The following is a 17,897-nucleotide window of genomic DNA, read 5'->3' as shown; positions in this document are numbered from 1 at the left end:
CCCCACCCCCTAGCAGTGCAGGGCACCTGCCAGCAGGCCCCAGTCATGTTCCCTTGTACCCCCACCCCTAGCAGTGCAGGGCACCTGCCAGCAGGCCCCCACTCATGTCCCACTCATGTCCCCTTGCACCCCCACCCCCCAGCAGTGCAGGGCACCTGCCAGCAGGCCCCCACTCATGTCCCCTTGCACCCCCACCCCCCAGCAGTGCAGGGCACCTGCCAGCAGGCCCCCACTCATGTTCCCTTGCACACCCACCCCCAGCACTGAGGGGCACCTGCCAACAGGCCCCCATTCATGTCCCACTCATGTCCCCTTGCACCCCCACCCCCCAGCAGTGCAGGGAACCTGCCAGCAGGCCCCCACACATGTCCCCTTGCACCCCCACCCCCCAGCACTGAGAGACACCTGCCAGCAGGCCCCCACTCATGTCCCACTCATGTCCCCTTGCACCCCCACCCCCCAGCACTGGGGGGCACCTGCCAGCAGGCCACCACTCATGTCCCACTCATATCCCCTTCCACCCCCACCCCCCCCAGCAGTGCAGGGCAACTGCCAGCAGGCCCCACTCATGTCCCCTTGCACCCCCAACCCCCAGCACTGAGGGGCACCTGCCAGCAGGCCCCCACTCATGTCCCCTTGCACCCCCAGCACTGAGGGGCACCTGCCAGCAGGCCCCCACTCATGTCCCACTCATGTCCCCTTGCACCCCCACCCCCAGCAGTGCAGGGCACCTGCCAGCAGGCCCCCACTCATGTCCCACTCATGTCCCCTTGCACTCCCACCCTCCCAGCAGTGCAGGGCACCTTCCAGCAGGCCCCCACTCATGTCCCACTCATGTCCCCTTGCACCCCCACCCCCCAGCAGTGCAGGGCGCCTGCCAGCAGGCCCCCACTCATGTCCCCTTACACCCCCACCCCCAGCAGTGCAGGGCACCTGCCAGCAGGCCCCCACTCATGTCCCCTTGCACCCCCACCCCCCAGAAGTGCAGGGCACCTGCCAGCAGCCCCCACTCATGTCCCACTCATGTCCCCTTGCACACCCAACCCACAGCAGTGCAGGGCACCTGACAGCAGGCCCCCACTCATGTCACCTTGCACCCCCACCACCCAGCAGTGCAGGGCACCTGCCAGCAGGCCCACACAAATGTCCCCTTGCACCCCCACCCCTATCAGTGCACAGCACCTGCCAGCAGGCCCCCACTCATGTCCCACTCATGTCCCCTTACACCCTCAGCCCCCAGCAGTGCAGGGTACCTGCCAGCGGGCCGCCACTCATGTCCTCTTGCACCCCCACGCCCCAGCAGTGCAGGGCACCTGCCAGCAGGCCCCCACTCATGTCCCCTTGCACCCCCAACCCCAAGCACTGAGGGGCACCTGCCAGCAGGCCCACACTCATGTCCCCTTGCACCCCCAGCACTGAGGGGCACCTGCCAGCAGGCCCCCACTCATGTCCCACTCATGTCCCCTTCCACCCCCACCCCCCAGCAGTGCAGGGCATCTGCCAGCAGGCCCCCACTCATGTCCCCTTGCACCCCCACCCCCAGCACCGAGGGGCACCTACCAGCAGGCCCCCACTCATGTCCCACTCATGTCCCCTTGCACCCCCACCCCCCAGCAGTGCAGGGCACCTGCCAGCAGGCCCCCACTCATGTCCCCTTGCACCCCCACCCCCCAGAAGTGCAGGGCACCTGCCAGCAGGCCCCCACTCATGTCCCCTTGCAGCTCCATCCCCCAGCAGTGCAGGGCACCTGCCAGCAGCCCCCACTCATGTCCCTCTCATGTCCCCTTGCACACCCACCCCACAGCAGTGCAGGGCACCTGCCAGCAGGCCTCCACTCATGTCTCCTTGCACCCCACCCCCCAGCAGTGCGGGCACCTGCCAGCAGGCCCCCACTCATGTCCCCTTGCACCCCCACCCCCCAGCAGTGCAGGGCACCAGCCAACAGGCCCCCACTCATGTCTCCTTGCACCCCCACCCCCCAGCAGTGCAGGGCACCTGCAAGCAGACCCCCACTCATGTCCCCTTGCACCCCCACCCCCTCGCAGTGCAGGGCACCTGCCAGCAGGCCCCCACTCATGTCCCACTCATGTCCCCTTGCACCCCCACCCCCAGCAGTGCAGGGCACCTGCCAGCAGGCCCGCACTCATGTCCCCTTGCACACCCACCCCCCAGCACTGAGGGACACCTGCCAACAGGCCCCCAGTCATGTCCCCTTGCACCCCACCCCCCAGCAGTGCAGGGCACCTGCCAGCAGGCCCTCACTCATGTCCCCTTGCACACCCACCCCCAGCACTGAGGGGCACCTGCCAACAGGCCCCCACTCATGTCCCACTCATGTCCCCTTGCACCCCATCCCCCAGCAGTGCAGGGCACCTCCCAGCAGGCCCCCACTCATGTCGCCTTGTACTCCCACCCCCCAGCACTGAGGGGCACCTGCCAGCAAGCCCCCACTCATGTACCACTCATGTCCCCTTGTACCCCCACCCCCAGCACTGAGGGGCACCTGCCAGCAGGCCACCACTCATGTCCCACTCATGTCCCCTTGCTCCCCCACCCTCCAGCAGTGCATGGCACCTGCCAGCAGGCCACCACTCATGTCCCACTCATGTCCCCTTGCACACCCACCCCCCAGCAGTGCAGGGTACCTGCCAGCAGGCCCCCACTCATGTCCCATTCATGTCCCCTTGCACCCCCACCCCCAGCAGAGCAGGGCACCTGCCAGCAGGCCCCCACTCATGTCCCCTTGTACACCCACCTCCCAGCAGTGCAGGGCACCTGCCAGCAGGCCCCCACTCATGTCCCCTTGCACACCCACCCCCCAGCAGTGCAGGGCACCTGCCAGCAGGCCCCCACTCATGTCCCACTCATGTACCCTTGCACACCCACCCCCCAGCAGTGCAGGGCACCTGCCAGCAGGCCCCCACTCATGTCCCACTCATGTCCCCTTGCACCCCCACCCCCCAGCAGTGCAAGGCACCTGTCAGCAGGCCCCCACTCATGTCCCCCTGCACACCCACCCCCCAGCACTGAAGGGCAACTGCCAGCAGGCCCCCACTCATGTCCCCTTGCAGCTCCATCCCCAAGCAGTGCAGGGCACCTGCCAGCAGGCATCCACTCATGTCCCACTAATGTCCCCTTGTACACCAACCCCCCAGCAGTGCAGGGCACCTGCCAGCAGGCCCCCACTCATGTCCCCTTGCACCCCCACCCCCTAGCAGTGCAGGGCACCTGCCAGCAGGCCCCAGTCATGTTCCCTTGTACCCCCACCCCCTAGCAGTGCAGGGCACCTGCCAGCAGGCCCCCACTCATGTCCCACTCATGTCCCCTTGCACCCCCACCCCCCAGCAGTGCAGGGCACCTGCCAGCAGGCCCCCACTCATGTCCCCTTGCACCCCCACCCCCCAGCAGTGCAGGGCACCTGCCAGCAGGCCCCCACTCATGTTCCCTTGCACACCCACCCCCAGCACTGAGGGGCACCTGCCAACAGGCCCCCATTCATGTCCCACTCATGTCCCCTTGCACCCCCACCCCCCAGCAGTGCAGGGAACCTGCCAGCAGGCCCCCACACATGTCCCCTTGCACCCCCACCCCCCAGCACTGAGAGACACCTGCCAGCAGGCCCCCACTCATGTCCCACTCATGTCCCCTTGCACCCCCACCCCCCAGCACTGGGGGGCACCTGCCAGCAGGCCACCACTCATGTCCCACTCATATCCCCTTCCACCCCCACCCCCCCAGCAGTGCAGGGCAACTGCCAGCAGGCCCCACTCATTTCCCCTTGCACCCCCAGCACTGAGGGGCACCTGCCAGCAGGCCCCCACTCATGTCCCCTTGCACCCCCAGCACTGAGGGGCACCTGCCAGCAGGCCCCCACTCATGTCCCACTCATGTCCCCTTGCACCCCCACCCCCAGCAGTGCAGGGCACCTGCCAGCAGGCCCCCACTCATGTCCCACTCATGTCCCCTTGCACTCCCACCCTCCCAGCAGTGCAGGGCACCTTCCAGCAGGCCCCCACTCATGTCCCACTCATGTCCCCTTGCACCCCCACCCCCCAGCAGTGCAGGGCGCCTGCCAGCAGGCCCCCACTCATGTCCCCTTACACCCCCACCCCCAGCAGTGCAGGGCACCTGCCAGCAGGCCCCCACTCATGTCCCCTTGCACCCCCACCCCCCAGAAGTGCAGGGCACCTGCCAGCAGCCCCCACTCATGTCCCACTCATGTCCCCTTGCACACCCAACCCACAGCAGTGCAGGGCACCTGACAGCAGGCCCCCACTCATGTCACCTTGCACCCCCACCCCCCAGCAGTGCAGGGCACCTGCCAGCAGGCCCACACAAATGTCCCCTTGCACCCCCACCCCCTATCAGTGCACAGCACCTGCCAGCAGGCCCCCACTCATGTCCCACTCATGTCCCCTTACACCCTCAGCCCCCAGCAGTGCAGGGTACCTGCCAGCGGGCCGCCACTCATGTCCTCTTGCACCCCCACGCCCCAGCAGTGCAGGGCACCTGCCAGCAGGCCCCCACTCATGTCCCCTTGCACCCCCAACCCCAAGCACTGAGGGGCACCTGCCAGCAGGCCCACACTCATGTCCCCTTGCACCCCCAGCACTGAGGGGCACCTGCCAGCAGGCCCCCACTCATGTCCCACTCATGTCCCCTTCCACCCCCACCCCCCAGCAGTGCAGGGCATCTGCCAGCAGGCCCCCACTCATGTCCCCTTGCACCCCCACCCCCAGCACCGAGGGGCACCTACCAGCAGGCCCCCACTCATGTCCCACTCATGTCCCCTTGCACCCCCACCCCCCAGCAGTGCAGGGCACCTGCCAGCAGGCCCCCACTCATGTCCCCTTGCACCCCCACCCCCCAGAAGTGCAGGGCACCTGCCAGCAGGCCCCCACTCATGTCCCCTTGCAGCTCCATCCCCCAGCAGTGCAGGGCACCTGCCAGCAGCCCCCACTCATGTCCCTCTCATGTCCCCTTGCACACCCACCCCACAGCAGTGCAGGGCACCTGCCAGCAGGCCTCCACTCATGTCTCCTTGCACCCCACCCCCCAGCAGTGCGGGCACCTGCCAGCAGGCCCCCACTCATGTCCCCTTGCACCCCCACCCCCTATCAGTGCACGGCACCTGCCAGCAGGCCCCCACACATGTTCCACTCATGTCCCCTTGCACCCCCACCCCCCAGCAGTGCAGGGTACCTGCCAGCAGGCCGCCACTCTTGTCCCCTTGCACCCCCACCCCCCAGCAGTACAGGGCACCTGCCAGCAGGCCCCCACTCATGTCCCCTTGCACACCCACCCCCCAGCAGTGCAGGGCACCAGCCAACAGGCCCCCACTCATGTCTCCTTGCACCCCCACCCCCCAGCAGTGCAGGGCACCTGCAAGCAGACCCCCACTCATGTCCCCTTGCACCCCCACCCCCTCGCAGTGCAGGGCACCTGCCAGCAGGCCCCCACTCATGTCCCACTCATGTCCCCTTGCACCCCCACCCCCAGCAGTGCAGGGCACCTGCCAGCAGGCCCGCACTCATGTCCCCTTGCACACCCACCCCCCAGCACTGAGGGACACCTGCCAACAGGCCCCCAGTCATGTCCCCTTGCACCCCACCCCCCAGCAGTGCAGGGCACCTGCCAGCAGGCCCTCACTCATGTCCCCTTGCACACCCACCCCCAGCACTGAGGGGCACCTGCCAACAGGCCCCCACTCATGTCCCACTCATGTCCCCTTGCACCCCATCCCCCAGCAGTGCAGGGCACCTCCCAGCAGGCCCCCACTCATGTCGCCTTGTACTCCCACCCCCCAGCACTGAGGGGCACCTGCCAGCAAGCCCCCACTCATGTACCACTCATGTCCCCTTGTACCCCCACCCCCAGCACTGAGGGGCACCTGCCAGCAGGCCACCACTCATGTCCCACTCATGTCCCCTTGCTCCCCCACCCTCCAGCAGTGCATGGCACCTGCCAGCAGGCCACCACTCATGTCCCACTCATGTCCCCTTGCACACCCACCCCCCAGCAGTGCAGGGTACCTGCCAGCAGGCCCCCACTCATGTCCCATTCATGTCCCCTTGCACCCCCACCCCCAGCAGAGCAGGGCACCTGCCAGCAGGCCCACACTCATGTCCCCTTGCACCCCCAGCACTGAGGGGCACCTGCCAGCAGGCCCCCACTCATGTCCCACTCATGTCCCCTTCCACCCCCACCCCCCAGCAGTGCAGGGCATCTGCCAGCAGGCCCCCACTCATGTCCCCTTGCACCCCCACCCCCAGCACCGAGGGGCACCTACCAGCAGGCCCCCACTCATGTCCCACTCATGTCCCCTTGCACCCCCACCCCCCAGCAGTGCAGGGCACCTGCCAGCAGGCCCCCACTCATGTCCCCTTGCACCCCCACCCCCCAGAAGTGCAGGGCACCTGCCAGCAGGCCCCCACTCATGTCCCCTTGCAGCTCCATCCCCCAGCAGTGCAGGGCACCTGCCAGCAGCCCCCACTCATGTCCCTCTCATGTCCCCTTGCACACCCACCCCACAGCAGTGCAGGGCACCTGCCAGCAGGCCTCCACTCATGTCTCCTTGCACCCCACCCCCCAGCAGTGCGGGCACCTGCCAGCAGGCCCCCACTCATGTCCCCTTGCACCCCCACCCCCTATCAGTGCACGGCACCTGCCAGCAGGCCCCCACACATGTTCCACTCATGTCCCCTTGCACCCCCACCCCCCAGCAGTGCAGGGTACCTGCCAGCAGGCCGCCACTCTTGTCCCCTTGCACCCCCACCCCCCAGCAGTACAGGGCACCTGCCAGCAGGCCCCCACTCATGTCCCCTTGCACACCCACCCCCCAGCAGTGCAGGGCACCAGCCAACAGGCCCCCACTCATGTCTCCTTGCACCCCCACCCCCCAGCAGTGCAGGGCACCTGCAAGCAGACCCCCACTCATGTCCCCTTGCACCCCCACCCCCTCGCAGTGCAGGGCACCTGCCAGCAGGCCCCCACTCATGTCCCACTCATGTCCCCTTGCACCCCCACCCCCAGCAGTGCAGGGCACCTGCCAGCAGGCCCGCACTCATGTCCCCTTGCACACCCACCCCCCAGCACTGAGGGACACCTGCCAACAGGCCCCCAGTCATGTCCCCTTGCACCCCACCCCCCAGCAGTGCAGGGCACCTGCCAGCAGGCCCTCACTCATGTCCCCTTGCACACCCACCCCCAGCACTGAGGGGCACCTGCCAACAGGCCCCCACTCATGTCCCACTCATGTCCCCTTGCACCCCATCCCCCAGCAGTGCAGGGCACCTCCCAGCAGGCCCCCACTCATGTCGCCTTGTACTCCCACCCCCCAGCACTGAGGGGCACCTGCCAGCAAGCCCCCACTCATGTACCACTCATGTCCCCTTGTACCCCCACCCCCAGCACTGAGGGGCACCTGCCAGCAGGCCACCACTCATGTCCCACTCATGTCCCCTTGCTCCCCCACCCTCCAGCAGTGCATGGCACCTGCCAGCAGGCCACCACTCATGTCCCACTCATGTCCCCTTGCACACCCACCCCCCAGCAGTGCAGGGTACCTGCCAGCAGGCCCCCACTCATGTCCCATTCATGTCCCCTTGCACCCCCACCCCCAGCAGAGCAGGGCACCTGCCAGCAGGCCCCCACTCATGTCCCCTTGTACACCCACCTCCCAGCAGTGCAGGGCACCTGCCAGCAGGCCCCCACTCATGTCCCCTTGCACACCCACCCCCCAGCAGTGCAGGGCACCTGCCAGCAGGCCCCCACTCATGTCCCACTCATGTACCCTTGCACACCCACCCCCCAGCAGTGCAGGGCACCTGCCAGCAGGCCCCCACTCATGTCCCACTCATGTCCCCTTGCACCCCCACCCCCCAGCAGTGCAAGGCACCTGTCAGCAGGCCCCCACTCATGTCCCCCTGCACACCCACCCCCCAGCACTGAAGGGCAACTGCCAGCAGGCCCCCACTCATGTCCCCTTGCAGCTCCATCCCCAAGCAGTGCAGGGCACCTGCCAGCAGGCATCCACTCATGTCCCACTAATGTCCCCTTGTACACCAACCCCCCAGCAGTGCAGGGCACCTGCCAGCAGGCCCCCACTCATGTCCCCTTGCACCCCCACCCCCTAGCAGTGCAGGGCACCTGCCAGCAGGCCCCAGTCATGTTCCCTTGTACCCCCACCCCCTAGCAGTGCAGGGCACCTGCCAGCAGGCCCCCACTCATGTCCCACTCATGTCCCCTTGCACCCCCACCCCCCAGCAGTGCAGGGCACCTGCCAGCAGGCCCCCACTCATGTCCCCTTGCACCCCCACCCCCCAGCAGTGCAGGGCACCTGCCAGCAGGCCCCCACTCATGTTCCCTTGCACACCCACCCCCAGCACTGAGGGGCACCTGCCAACAGGCCCCCATTCATGTCCCACTCATGTCCCCTTGCACCCCCACCCCCCAGCAGTGCAGGGAACCTGCCAGCAGGCCCCCACACATGTCCCCTTGCACCCCCACCCCCCAGCACTGAGAGACACCTGCCAGCAGGCCCCCACTCATGTCCCACTCATGTCCCCTTGCACCCCCACCCCCCAGCACTGGGGGGCACCTGCCAGCAGGCCACCACTCATGTCCCACTCATATCCCCTTCCACCCCCACCCCCCCAGCAGTGCAGGGCAACTGCCAGCAGGCCCCACTCATTTCCCCTTGCACCCCCAGCACTGAGGGGCACCTGCCAGCAGGCCCCCACTCATGTCCCCTTGCACCCCCAGCACTGAGGGGCACCTGCCAGCAGGCCCCCACTCATGTCCCACTCATGTCCCCTTGCACCCCCACCCCCAGCAGTGCAGGGCACCTGCCAGCAGGCCCCCACTCATGTCCCACTCATGTCCCCTTGCACTCCCACCCTCCCAGCAGTGCAGGGCACCTTCCAGCAGGCCCCCACTCATGTCCCACTCATGTCCCCTTGCACCCCCACCCCCCAGCAGTGCAGGGCGCCTGCCAGCAGGCCCCCACTCATGTCCCCTTACACCCCCACCCCCAGCAGTGCAGGGCACCTGCCAGCAGGCCCCCACTCATGTCCCCTTGCACCCCCACCCCCCAGAAGTGCAGGGCACCTGCCAGCAGCCCCCACTCATGTCCCACTCATGTCCCCTTGCACACCCAACCCACAGCAGTGCAGGGCACCTGACAGCAGGCCCCCACTCATGTCACCTTGCACCCCCACCCCCCAGCAGTGCAGGGCACCTGCCAGCAGGCCCACACAAATGTCCCCTTGCACCCCCACCCCCTATCAGTGCACAGCACCTGCCAGCAGGCCCCCACTCATGTCCCACTCATGTCCCCTTACACCCCCACCCCCAGCAGTGCAGGGCACCTGCCAGCAGGCCCCCACTCATGTCCCCTTGCACCCCCACCCCCCAGAAGTGCAGGGCACCTGCCAGCAGCCCCCACTCATGTCCCACTCATGTCCCCTTGCACACCCAACCCACAGCAGTGCAGGGCACCTGACAGCGGGCCGCCACTCATGTCCTCTTGCACCCCCACGCCCCAGCAGTGCAGGGCACCTGCCAGCAGGCCCCCACTCATGTCCCCTTGCACCCCCAACCCCAAGCACTGAGGGGCACCTGCCAGCAGGCCCACACTCATGTCCCCTTGCACCCCCAGCACTGAGGGGCACCTGCCAGCAGGCCCCCACTCATGTCCCACTCATGTCCCCTTCCACCCCCACCCCCCAGCAGTGCAGGGCATCTGCCAGCAGGCCCCCACTCATGTCCCCTTGCACCCCCACCCCCAGCACCGAGGGGCACCTACCAGCAGGCCCCCACTCATGTCCCACTCATGTCCCCTTGCACCCCCACCCCCCAGCAGTGCAGGGCACCTGCCAGCAGGCCCCCACTCATGTCCCCTTGCACCCCCACCCCCCAGAAGTGCAGGGCACCTGCCAGCAGGCCCCCACTCATGTCCCCTTGCAGCTCCATCCCCCAGCAGTGCAGGGCACCTGCCAGCAGCCCCCACTCATGTCCCTCTCATGTCCCCTTGCACACCCACCCCACAGCAGTGCAGGGCACCTGCCAGCAGGCCTCCACTCATGTCTCCTTGCACCCCACCCCCCAGCAGTGCGGGCACCTGCCAGCAGGCCCCCACTCATGTCCCCTTGCACCCCCACCCCCTATCAGTGCACGGCACCTGCCAGCAGGCCCCCACACATGTTCCACTCATGTCCCCTTGCACCCCCACCCCCCAGCAGTGCAGGGTACCTGCCAGCAGGCCGCCACTCTTGTCCCCTTGCACCCCCACCCCCCAGCAGTACAGGGCACCTGCCAGCAGGCCCCCACTCATGTCCCCTTGCACACCCACCCCCCAGCAGTGCAGGGCACCAGCCAACAGGCCCCCACTCATGTCTCCTTGCACCCCCACCCCCCAGCAGTGCAGGGCACCTGCAAGCAGACCCCCACTCATGTCCCCTTGCACCCCCACCCCCTCGCAGTGCAGGGCACCTGCCAGCAGGCCCCCACTCATGTCCCACTCATGTCCCCTTGCACCCCCACCCCCAGCAGTGCAGGGCACCTGCCAGCAGGCCCGCACTCATGTCCCCTTGCACACCCACCCCCCAGCACTGAGGGACACCTGCCAACAGGCCCCCAGTCATGTCCCCTTGCACCCCACCCCCCAGCAGTGCAGGGCACCTGCCAGCAGGCCCTCACTCATGTCCCCTTGCACACCCACCCCCAGCACTGAGGGGCACCTGCCAACAGGCCCCCACTCATGTCCCACTCATGTCCCCTTGCACCCCATCCCCCAGCAGTGCAGGGCACCTCCCAGCAGGCCCCCACTCATGTCGCCTTGTACTCCCACCCCCCAGCACTGAGGGGCACCTGCCAGCAAGCCCCCACTCATGTACCACTCATGTCCCCTTGTACCCCCACCCCCAGCACTGAGGGGCACCTGCCAGCAGGCCACCACTCATGTCCCACTCATGTCCCCTTGCTCCCCCACCCTCCAGCAGTGCATGGCACCTGCCAGCAGGCCACCACTCATGTCCCACTCATGTCCCCTTGCACACCCACCCCCCAGCAGTGCAGGGTACCTGCCAGCAGGCCCCCACTCATGTCCCATTCATGTCCCCTTGCACCCCCACCCCCAGCAGAGCAGGGCACCTGCCAGCAGGCCCCCACTCATGTCCCCTTGTACACCCACCTCCCAGCAGTGCAGGGCACCTGCCAGCAGGCCCCCACTCATGTCCCCTTGCACACCCACCCCCCAGCAGTGCAGGGCACCTGCCAGCAGGCCCCCACTCATGTCCCACTCATGTACCCTTGCACACCCACCCCCCAGCAGTGCAGGGCACCTGCCAGCAGGCCCCCACTCATGTCCCACTCATGTCCCCTTGCACCCCCACCCCCCAGCAGTGCAAGGCACCTGTCAGCAGGCCCCCACTCATGTCCCCCTGCACACCCACCCCCCAGCACTGAAGGGCAACTGCCAGCAGGCCCCCACTCATGTCCCCTTGCAGCTCCATCCCCAAGCAGTGCAGGGCACCTGCCAGCAGGCATCCACTCATGTCCCACTAATGTCCCCTTGTACACCAACCCCCCAGCAGTGCAGGGCACCTGCCAGCAGGCCCCCACTCATGTCCCCTTGCACCCCCACCCCCTAGCAGTGCAGGGCACCTGCCAGCAGGCCCCAGTCATGTTCCCTTGTACCCCCACCCCCTAGCAGTGCAGGGCACCTGCCAGCAGGCCCCCACTCATGTCCCACTCATGTCCCCTTGCACCCCCACCCCCCAGCAGTGCAGGGCACCTGCCAGCAGGCCCCCACTCATGTCCCCTTGCACCCCCACCCCCCAGCAGTGCAGGGCACCTGCCAGCAGGCCCCCACTCATGTTCCCTTGCACACCCACCCCCAGCACTGAGGGGCACCTGCCAACAGGCCCCCATTCATGTCCCACTCATGTCCCCTTGCACCCCCACCCCCCAGCAGTGCAGGGAACCTGCCAGCAGGCCCCCACACATGTCCCCTTGCACCCCCACCCCCCAGCACTGAGAGACACCTGCCAGCAGGCCCCCACTCATGTCCCACTCATGTCCCCTTGCACCCCCACCCCCCAGCACTGGGGGGCACCTGCCAGCAGGCCACCACTCATGTCCCACTCATATCCCCTTCCACCCCCACCCCCCCAGCAGTGCAGGGCAACTGCCAGCAGGCCCCACTCATTTCCCCTTGCACCCCCAGCACTGAGGGGCACCTGCCAGCAGGCCCCCACTCATGTCCCCTTGCACCCCCAGCACTGAGGGGCACCTGCCAGCAGGCCCCCACTCATGTCCCACTCATGTCCCCTTGCACCCCCACCCCCAGCAGTGCAGGGCACCTGCCAGCAGGCCCCCACTCATGTCCCACTCATGTCCCCTTGCACTCCCACCCTCCCAGCAGTGCAGGGCACCTTCCAGCAGGCCCCCACTCATGTCCCACTCATGTCCCCTTGCACCCCCACCCCCCAGCAGTGCAGGGCGCCTGCCAGCAGGCCCCCACTCATGTCCCCTTACACCCCCACCCCCAGCAGTGCAGGGCACCTGCCAGCAGGCCCCCACTCATGTCCCCTTGCACCCCCACCCCCCAGAAGTGCAGGGCACCTGCCAGCAGCCCCCACTCATGTCCCACTCATGTCCCCTTGCACACCCAACCCACAGCAGTGCAGGGCACCTGACAGCAGGCCCCCACTCATGTCACCTTGCACCCCCACCCCCCAGCAGTGCAGGGCACCTGCCAGCAGGCCCACACAAATGTCCCCTTGCACCCCCACCCCCTATCAGTGCACAGCACCTGCCAGCAGGCCCCCACTCATGTCCCACTCATGTCCCCTTACACCCTCAGCCCCCAGCAGTGCAGGGTACCTGCCAGCGGGCCGCCACTCATGTCCTCTTGCACCCCCACGCCCCAGCAGTGCAGGGCACCTGCCAGCAGGCCCCCACTCATGTCCCCTTGCACCCCCAACCCCAAGCACTGAGGGGCACCTGCCAGCAGGCCCACACTCATGTCCCCTTGCACCCCCAGCACTGAGGGGCACCTGCCAGCAGGCCCCCACTCATGTCCCACTCATGTCCCCTTCCACCCCCACCCCCCAGCAGTGCAGGGCATCTGCCAGCAGGCCCCCACTCATGTCCCCTTGCACCCCCACCCCCAGCACCGAGGGGCACCTACCAGCAGGCCCCCACTCATGTCCCACTCATGTCCCCTTGCACCCCCACCCCCCAGCAGTGCAGGGCACCTGCCAGCAGGCCCCCACTCATGTCCCCTTGCACCCCCACCCCCCAGAAGTGCAGGGCACCTGCCAGCAGGCCCCCACTCATGTCCCCTTGCAGCTCCATCCCCCAGCAGTGCAGGGCACCTGCCAGCAGCCCCCACTCATGTCCCTCTCATGTCCCCTTGCACACCCACCCCACAGCAGTGCAGGGCACCTGCCAGCAGGCCTCCACTCATGTCTCCTTGCACCCCACCCCCCAGCAGTGCGGGCACCTGCCAGCAGGCCCCCACTCATGTCCCCTTGCACCCCCACCCCCTATCAGTGCACGGCACCTGCCAGCAGGCCCCCACACATGTTCCACTCATGTCCCCTTGCACCCCCACCCCCCAGCAGTGCAGGGTACCTGCCAGCAGGCCGCCACTCTTGTCCCCTTGCACCCCCACCCCCCAGCAGTACAGGGCACCTGCCAGCAGGCCCCCACTCATGTCCCCTTGCACACCCACCCCCAGCACTGAGGGGAACCTGCCAACAGGCACCCACTCATGTCCCACTCATGTCCCCTTGCACCCCCACCCCCCCAGCAGTGCAGGGCACCTGCCAGCAGGCCCCCACTCATGTCCCCTTGCACCCCCACCCCCTAGCACTGAGGGGCACCTGCCAGCAGGCCCCCACTCATGTCCCACTCATGTCCCCTTGCACCCCCACCCCCCAGCAGTGCAGGGCACCAGCCAACAGGCCCCCACTCATGTCTCCTTGCACCCCCACCCCCCAGCAGTGCAGGGCACCTGCAAGCAGACCCCCACTCATGTCCCCTTGCACCCCCACCCCCTCGCAGTGCAGGGCACCTGCCAGCAGGCCCCCACTCATGTCCCACTCATGTCCCCTTGCACCCCCACCCCCAGCAGTGCAGGGCACCTGCCAGCAGGCCCGCACTCATGTCCCCTTGCACACCCACCCCCCAGCACTGAGGGACACCTGCCAACAGGCCCCCAGTCATGTCCCCTTGCACCCCACCCCCCAGCAGTGCAGGGCACCTGCCAGCAGGCCCTCACTCATGTCCCCTTGCACACCCACCCCCAGCACTGAGGGGCACCTGCCAACAGGCCCCCACTCATGTCCCACTCATGTCCCCTTGCACCCCATCCCCCAGCAGTGCAGGGCACCTCCCAGCAGGCCCCCACTCATGTCGCCTTGTACTCCCACCCCCCAGCACTGAGGGGCACCTGCCAGCAAGCCCCCACTCATGTACCACTCATGTCCCCTTGTACCCCCACCCCCAGCACTGAGGGGCACCTGCCAGCAGGCCACCACTCATGTCCCACTCATGTCCCCTTGCTCCCCCACCCTCCAGCAGTGCATGGCACCTGCCAGCAGGCCACCACTCATGTCCCACTCATGTCCCCTTGCACACCCACCCCCCAGCAGAGCAGGGCACCTGCCAGCAGGCCCCCACTCATGTCCCCTTGCACACCCACCCCCCAGCACTGAGGGGCACCTGCCAACAGGCCCCCACTCATGTCCCACTCATGTCCCCTTGCACACCCACCCCCAGCAGTGCAGGGCACCTGCCAGCAGGCCCCCACTCATGTCCTCTTGCACCCCCACCCCCCAGCAGTGCAGGGTCCCCTGCCAGCAGGTCCCCACTCATGTCCCATTCATGTCCCCTTGCACCCCCACCCCCTAGCAGTGCAGGCCACCTGCCAGCAGGCCCCCACTCATGTCCCACTCATGTCCCCTTGCACCCCCACCCCCCAGCAGTGGAGGGCACCTGCAAGCAGGCCCCCACTCATGTCCCCTTGCACACCCACCCCCGAGCACTGAGGGGCACCTGCCAGCAAGCCCCCACTCATGTACCACTCATGTCCCCTTGTACCCCCACCCCCAGCACTGAGGGGCACCTGCCAGCAGGCCACCACTCATGTCCCACTCATGTCCCCTTGCTCCCCCACCCTCCAGCAGTGCATGGCACCTGCCAGCAGGCCACCACTCATGTCCCACTCATGTCCCCTTGCACACCCACCCCCCAGCAGAGCAGGGCACCTGCCAGCAGGCCCCCACTCATGTCCCCTTGCACACCCACCCCCCAGCACTGAGGGGCACCTGCCAACAGGCCCCCACTCATGTCCCACTCATGTCCCCTTGCACACCCACCCCCAGCAGTGCAGGGCACCTGCCAGCAGGCCCCCACTCATGTCCTCTTGCACCCCCACCCCCCAGCAGTGCAGGGTCCCCTGCCAGCAGGTCCCCACTCATGTCCCATTCATGTCCCCTTGCACCCCCACCCCCTAGCAGTGCAGGCCACCTGCCAGCAGGCCCCCACTCATGTCCCACTCATGTCCCCTTGCACCCCCACCCCCCAGCAGTGGAGGGCACCTGCAAGCAGGCCCCCACTCATGTCCCCTTGCACACCCACCCCCGAGCACTGAGGGGCACCTGCCAACAGGCCCCCACTCATTTCCCACTCATGTCCCCTTGCACCCCCACCCCCCAGCAGTGCAGGGCACCTGCCAGCAGGCCCCCACTCATGTTCCACTCATGTCCCCTTGCACACCCACCGCCCAGCAGTGCAGGGCACCTGCCAGCCGGTCCCCACTCATGTCCCCTTGCACCCATAACCCCCAGCAGTGCAGGGCACCTGCCAGCAGGCCCCCACTCATGTCCCACTCATGTCCCCTTGCACCCCCACCCCCCTGCAGTGCATGGCACCTGCCAGCAGGCCACCACTCATGTCCCACTCATGTCCCCTTGCACACCCACCCCCCCCAGCAGAGCAGGGCCCCTGCCAGCAGGCCCCCACTCATGTCCCCTTGCACACCCACCCCCCAGCACTGAGGGGCACCTTCCAACAGGCCCCCACTCATGTCCCACTCATGTCCCCTTGCACACCCACCCCCAGCAGTGCAGGGCACCTGCCAGCAGGCCCCCACTCATTTCCCCTTGCACACCCACCCCCCAGCACTGAGGGGCACCTGCCAACAGGCCCCCACTCATGTCCCACTCATGTCCCCTTGCACCCCCACCCCCCAGCAGTGCAGGGCACCTGCCAGCAGTCCCCCACTCATGTTCCACTCATATCCCCTTGCACACCCACCGCCCAGCAGTACAGGGCACCTGCCAGCAAGTCCCCACTCATGTCCCCTTGCACCCATAACCCCCAGCAGTGCAGGGCACCTGCCAGCAGGCCCCCACTCATGTCCCACTCATGTCCCCTTGCACACCCACCCCCCAGCAGAGCAGGGCCCCTGCCAGCAGGCCCCCACTCATGTCCCCTTGCACACCCACCCCCCAGCACTGAGGGGCACCTGCCAGCAGTCCCCCACTCATGTTCCACTCATATCCCCTTGCACACCCACCACCCAGCAGTACAGGGCACCTGCAAGCAGGCCCCCACTCATGTCCCCTTGCACACCCACCCCCGAGCACTGAGGGGCACCTGCCAACAGGCCCCCACTCATGTTCCACTCATATCCCCTTGCACACCCACCGCCCAGCAGTACAGGGCACCTGCAAGCAGGCCCCCACTCATGTCCCCTTGCACACCCACCCCCGAGCACTGAGGGGCACCTGCCAACAGGCCCCCACTCATGTCCCACTCATGTCCCCTTGCACCCCCACCCCCCAGCAGTGCAGGGCACCTGCCAGCAGGCCCCCACTCATGTTCCACTCATGTCCCCTTGCACACCCACCGCCCAGCAGTGCAGGGCACCTGCCAGCAGGTCCGCACTCATGTCCCCTTGCACCCATAACCCCCAGCAGTGCAGGGCACCTGCCAGCAGGCCCCCACTCATGTCCCACTCATGTCCCCTTGCACCCCCACCCCCCTGCAGTGCATGGCACCTGCCAGCAGGCCACCACTCATGTCCCACTCATGTCCCCTTGCACACCCACCCCCCAGCAGAGCAGGGCCCCTGCCAGCAGGCCCCCACTCATGTCCCCTTGCACACCCACCCCCCAGCACTGAGGGGCACCTTCCAACAGGCCCCCACTCATGTCCCACTCATGTCCCCTTGCACACCCACCCCCAGCAGTGCAGGGCACCTGCCAGCAGGCCCCCACTCATTTCCCCTTGCACACCCACCCCCAGCACTGAGGGGCACCTGCCAACAGGCCCCCACTCATGTCCCACTCCTGTCCCCTTGCACCCCCACCCCCCAGCAGTGCAGGGCACCTGCCAGCAGTCCCCCACTCATGTTCCACTCATATCCCCTTGCACACCCACCGCCCAGCAGTACAGGGCACCTGCCAGCAAGTCCCCACTCATGTCCCCTTGCACCCATAACCCCCAGCAGTGCAGGGCACCTGCCAGCAGGCCCCCACTCATATCCCACTCATATCCCCTTGCATCCCCACCCACCAGCAGTGCAGGGCACCTGCCAGCAGGCCCCCACTTATGTCCCACTCATGTCCCCTTGCACCCCCACCCCCCAGCAGTGCAGGGCACCTGCCAGCAGGCCACCACTCATGTACCCTTGCACCACCACCCCCCAGCAGTGCAAGGCACCTGTCAGCAGGCCCCCACTCATGTCCCCTTGCACCCCCACCCCCCAGCAGTGCAGGGCACCTGCCAGCAGTCCCCCACTCATGTTCCACTCATATCCCCTTGCACACCCACCGCCCAGCAGTACAGGGCACCTGCCAGCAAGTCCCCACTCATGTCCCCTT

The sequence above is a fragment of the Ambystoma mexicanum genome, chromosome 6p, assembly GCF_040938575.1.
Source record: "Ambystoma mexicanum isolate Mex_15411 chromosome 6p, UKY_AmexF1_1, whole genome shotgun sequence".
Classification (NCBI taxonomy): Eukaryota; Metazoa; Chordata; class Amphibia; order Caudata; family Ambystomatidae; genus Ambystoma; species Ambystoma mexicanum.
This window is presented reverse-complemented; position numbering follows the sequence as displayed.